General features: G+C 38.8%; 2 pseudogenes; both read right to left on the bottom strand.

The window, feature by feature from the left end:
• Positions 1-228: 228 nt before the first annotated feature.
• LOC117027099 (CCR4-NOT transcription complex subunit 7-like) lies at positions 229-1,184 on the bottom strand (annotated as a pseudogene).
• A 69-nt stretch (positions 1,185-1,253) lies between these two features.
• On the bottom strand, positions 1,254-1,837 carry LOC117027261 (40S ribosomal protein S7-like; annotated as a pseudogene).
• Positions 1,838-6,000: the final 4,163 nt, after the last annotated feature.

The following is a 6,000-nucleotide window of genomic DNA, read 5'->3' as shown; positions in this document are numbered from 1 at the left end:
TTTTTAAATTTTTTAATGTACACAGCACTTATTTTTTTCATTTCCTTCTGAACTACATTTCAAAATGACTTATTTTCAAATGCTTTCATCCAAGTGTGGTAGTTATGACTAATACGGTACCTCTAATTACACCTTCATTTAATAACGACTTATTTCCCATAAAATTTTGCCATAAAATATTTAATGTTCTCAACCTAACAATGAACTGAGAAAAAGGTACCGATGTCTTCATACTTCTCTCGTTTTAAAAAAGGCCATTCCTGTAAGCAACAAATCAGATCCTGCCTGCTGTTGTGGTCCTATCTGTTCCAGCTTGAACTGTTCAGCAACTTCCTGTAAACCACCTTTGAGGTTTTTGCAGCTCTTCCTGAGATACTTCACCTCATAAATCACAGGAAAAAAACAATCGTAGGATCTCAAAGAAATCAAGTTCTTCAGGCAAGTTAGAGTTGGTCAGGATTATGATGAAGTAACCAAAGTCATAACCACTATGAAACAGTAACCATCTGACTCCTTCACAAAGGACTACTCTTGATGTCATAAAAAGTTCTGCAAAGTATTGGGTCTCAATTCCTTCCTCCTCATGTTTTTTAAATTGAATACCAGATGTTGTTAGTAGCTCTACAGAGTCCTGGCCATATGTGTCCTCTGTCAAATTAAATTTAAAATTAAACTGCCAAATTGAAACTCCTGGAGGGCATTCTCCTTGCTCATTCATAAATGTCAGTCCAAGCTGAATTATCTTTAACAAGTCTACATTACACCGCAGTAGTTGGTACTGATAGTCAGTCAGCGTTGCTCCTGAATTCTCCAAAACAGGTCTTGCAACCACTCCTGGAAACTCAACGTCCATAACCACGTAATTATATTTTCAGATAACTTGAGGAATTTTCTTCATCTCTTCATCCAGGTTGTAAGCCCAAACTTCACAAATTCTTTGGCTATGATCTACAGTGATTGCTGGCAGAGTAAGTGCACAAGACGTCTAGCTGCCAAGTATCACAATATTATATTTAATTGAAGATTTGATTCATAAAATACTTTATCCTTTATTTGTGTACTTGTGTCACTGAGCTCGCATCCCTCCTCCTCACCATGGAGATGGCACCCAGCAGTGGTGGCAGTGACGGTGGTGGTGGTGGTGGTGGCGGTGGCGGTACCGGCAGTGGCAGCGGATGCCCCATAGACACCTCTTGCGCAGCCAAGATGAATTTTTTTTTTTTAATTGCGAATGTTTTATTTAGTCATTTTTGTTACAGCTGAAACTCTGGGAATTCAAAATTAACGTCCTTGCCTGTGAGCTTCTTATAGACCCCAGAAAAGGTTTCAACCTTGTGCTCAACGTTGTTCTGCTGGGTTTGGTCCAGGTGGACCTTTACGAGCGGCTGCCGTCCAGTTTCACGCGGATTCTCTTGCCCACGATCCCACTCGGGAAAACCAAGACCTCCAGGATCGCATCGTGCACGGCGGTCACAGAGCGGCTCCTGGGACGCTTTTGCTTATTTTTTGTACGGCCTTTTCGAGTTGGCCTAGGCAGAATTCTCCTCTGGGCCATAAAGACCACGTGCTTCCCACTGAACTTTTTCTCCAATTCGGGTACTAGCCGGACTTGGATTTTCTGGAAAGATTTCAGTTGAGGAAAAGGAACAAAGATTATAATAGCTTTCCGACCACCACCAACTTCCGTTTCCTTGGCTGCTGTTATATTCAGCTCCCGAAGCTGAGCCTTGACGTCTGAGTTCATCTCCAGCTCCAGGAGAGCTTGGGAGATGCTGGACTCAAACTCATCCGGCTTCTCGCCACTGGGCTTCACGATCTTGGCAATTGAGCTGAACATGGCCTTCTGGGTGAGCACCGGCCTGGGCAAGACGAATTTTTAATGAGTACAATTGAGCCAAGGAAGAATGAGAGACGTGAGCTTCGGGCAGAAGGCGAGTTTGAGCAAAACTATTGATGGCGGAGCTGCATGCTGTGTTTGGTCCTAAATGAAGGTCCTTGCAGTGAAGCAGAGATAGCCCAGGTTTAGAGCGGAGCAGGCAGGAGCCCGAGTATGTAGTATTTTGCAGGCCCTAGAGTCGATTGCACGTCACACTAATTGCAGTAGAAGGCTTTTAAGACTTATTGGCAGAAACAAATAAAAAAAATGATAGGATTCAATTTGTGTTTTTGAAAACTCACTGCCTATTACATGGAGAATAAATTGGAAACAACCAAAAATAACTGTACATCATGACATCTGCCCTGGTCATAGGCCCACCTGCAGCTTCCTATTTTTAACAGCCTGTTTGTAGAAAGGTTTAAAGGAGATGAATGCTATATACTTCCCTTGAAGAACAAGAAGAAGAAGAGAGGGGCTGGAACTCTCTCCTTAGTCCCTCCAAATTGCATGCACTTCCAGGTACTATTTTTAAATGACCTAATACAAAGGTTTTTTCAGCCAGGAAAACAATCGCTTAGGTGAATTCCAGGCTACTTGAAATGGCATTTCCTAGAATATAATTCAGACTGAAACTGAAAGCAATGAAGAGCTACTGATGTAATCGGCTCAATTTTAGGAAAACAGTTGCTTTGCTCCTCTAGCAAAACATGAGTTTTTTAAAAAACATTTAAACTCCTAGCAGATTGCATTAAAAAAAAGTGTTCAAAAGACAACGAAACCACTTTCCCTGAGGATAACTTTGCAGACTCTCTCTAGACACCTACTTCTTCCACTGGGGCCACCTGTGTTTCACTGGTTAGAAAAAAATTGGTGGCCTGTGCAGCTGGAAACGTCACCAAAGACCCAGAGACCTCAAAATATGTAATGCAACTAAAGCTGCATGCCTCTGTCCTCCTATAGTACATTTTCCCAGAGTTACCAAAGCAAGGGTGGTAATCATAATTCTCACTATTTTGAATACAACCTCCTTCTCTCTTGCGGTGCTAGAGCTACTGGGATAATATACTTTGAAAAGGTAAAACAAAATGTTTATTATTTTAATACCCTACTCCAAAATTCTTGGTAGAGTGGTGTCAATCAATTTTGACCAAGAACTGCAAGGCAAACAAAAGCTTTATTTGGTTTTGTTTGCTTGTTTTTGTATTTTAGGAATTGCAATCCAGGAGACAGAGATTTGGGTAGAAATCCAAGGGGGAAAGAAAGGGACAGAGTTTATGAAGACAGAAAAAGGAGGAATTCCAAAGGGGTTATGTAAGTTGTTTTCAAAGAGCTGTGATTGGTGCTGGCAAGCAGGTTTACACTTTTATATATGATTAGTAGTTTATGTCTATTGCTAAGTGAAAATTTTATGTTTAATGGAGAGCTCAGTGATACAGAGCCAGTAACCAAGAACTGTGTCAGGAAATAACAGTTTGGTTTAGCCCACTTCAAAAGTTCCGTTTCACATGGAGGGGTGTATTAGCTCAGCTTTCTGGCGGCTTCCTGGCTCCTTTTCACATTGTTCTCTTGACAATACTGACTGTATTTTGATGTTTATCTTTCATAGAGGGAAATGTACTTGCTTGTGCTAATTGGCCTATCTATTGAAGGAGAGGTGGCTAATACAAGGATGTAAGTCTAGCAGAAACCTAAGAAATAAAAAATGACTTCCAAATTACCTTGTTAGAGTAATTTTGTTTCCTCCAAAAAAGCAAGGTAGTGGGTGGGTAAAGGAAAGCAGATGGATTAAGAAAGAGGAGAAAGAAGTCATCAAGAAAGAGGATGATCTTTCGGAGAGTGGAAGGCTTGTGTTCCCGTTCAGGTTGTGATGGACAAAAAAGTCTTAGGATAAAAGATGCTCCCTCCACATATCTTCAGTGGAAACTTGTACACTTATTGGATAGGCTGCATTTGGGAGTGGGGTATATAGGAACTGTTATATCTAACTCTATCTCAGTGAATTATCATACAAAAAATGAGAGGTACCTTCACCATGACTATAAAAATCACACTTCAAGGGATCAGACAATGACCCAGCATGATCTCAGCTAACCCTGGAAAACCACTCAAATGTCATACCATGGGAATATAACAGACTCACATCTTCCTCTGATTTTTCCTTTTGGAGAGTATGTTGTCAAGCTTTTCCACAGAAAAAGAACAAATAGGATGGCGATAATACATATAGATTAGATAAATAGATAGAGACATCACTAATCATCAGAGAAATGCAAATCAAAACCACAATGAGATACCACCGCACACCTGTCAGAATGGCTATTACCAAAAAAATAAATAAAAAAATAACAGATGTTGTGAGGATGTGGATAAAGGGAAACACTTGGGAACTATTGGTGAGAATGTAAATTGGTGCAGCCATTATGGAAAACAGTATGGAGGTTCCTCAAAAAGTTTAAAATAGAACTACCATATGATTCAGCAATTCTACTTCTGGTATGTAACCAAAGAAAACAAAGTTATTATCTCAAAAAGATATACATACCACCATGTTCATTGCATCATTATTTATAATAGCCAACATATGGAAATAATCTAAGTGTCTATCGATGGATGGATGGATAAAGAAATTGTAGTGTGGTTATATAATGGAATATTATTCAGCCATAAAATGAAGGAAATCCTTCCATTTACAATAACATGGATGGACATCGAGGGCATATGCTAAGTGAATAGGCCAGACAGAGAAAGAAATACTGTATGATCTTACTTATATGTGGAATCTAAAAGCAAACAAATAAACAATAACAACAACAAAATTCATAGCTACAAAGAACAGATTGGTAGTTTCCAGAGACAGTGATGCAGGTGGGTAAGATAAAGGTGGTCAAAGGTACTGTTAAATATAGAATTCAATCAAGTAAATTTGGAGATCTAATTGGCTTTATTAAGCTATTCATAATTTGGGCAGCGTCTCATCCAGCAACTAGAAGGGCCCTCCAAGGGGTGGGACAAAATGGAAGGTTTTCATAAGAAGAAGGGTAGAGCAAGGGAGCTGTTAACAAAAGAAAAGAATTGTGCTCGCTTCTGCAGCACATATACTAAAATTGGAACAAAAGAAAAGAATTATTTTAGACCAGGACACCTTCTTTTAGTGGGAAGGGAACAGGAAGGGTTTGTATCATGCAGATTCCCTTTTCTTTCTATGGAGGAGATGGCAAGGGTCCAAATAACAAATACCTCATTGGTGTTGACCAAAGAATTCCAGACTGATTGATTAATGTTATATTTCTGGTAGAGGTTGAAACAGCAATTAGGTCAGGAGTTAAATCTAGATTTGGTATCATGGGCTTTAGCACAAAGATGTCATTTTCGGTCTGTGGTTTTCTCTTTAACAAAACAAACTTCCAGTTGTAAGTTAAATAAGTCCTGGGGTTGTAATTTACTGCATGATGACTGTGGTAAACAATATTGCATTGTATTTTTGAAAGTTGCTGAGACAGTAGATCCTAAAAATTCTCTTCATAAGAAAAAAATTGTAACTGTGTGTGGTGATGGATGTTAACTAAACTTTTTATGGTAATCATTTCTCATGGTAATCATTTCACAACTTATACATATATCCAATCATTATCTTGTACACCTAAAACTAATACAATGTTACATGTCAATTGTATCTCAATAAAAATAAAAAAATACTTGGGAGAACTTTATAATATTAATATCTTGAGTGGTTGGTTGTTGTAGGTAGAGCTAAGTCATGAAGCTCTGGAAAATTCACCAACACTACTTGCTAAGTGATCATCCTGATAAATCTAGTCCCCACCTGACACCATGCATAGCAATTACAATATTATTGCCTTGATTCCCAATGCTGTACGTTACATTCTTGTGACTTGTTTTATAACTGGAAGTTTATACCTCTTATTCCCCTTCGTCTTATGCCCATTTCCCATCCCCTCCCCTCTGGCAACCAAACGTTTTTTCTCTCTCTGAGTCTGTTTCTATTTTGTTTTGTGTGTTCATTTGTTTTCTTTTTTTATATTACACATATAAGTAAAATCATATGGGTATTTGTCTTTCTTTACAAGGTTGGACAATTAAGTTGGCAAACTCATCCTAGA

This window comes from Rhinolophus ferrumequinum, chromosome 9 (assembly GCF_004115265.2).
Source record: "Rhinolophus ferrumequinum isolate MPI-CBG mRhiFer1 chromosome 9, mRhiFer1_v1.p, whole genome shotgun sequence".
Lineage (NCBI taxonomy): Eukaryota > Metazoa > Chordata > Mammalia > Chiroptera > Rhinolophidae > Rhinolophus > Rhinolophus ferrumequinum.
Note: the sequence above shows the minus strand (reverse complement) of the source record. Positions and strands in the feature narration are given on the sequence as shown.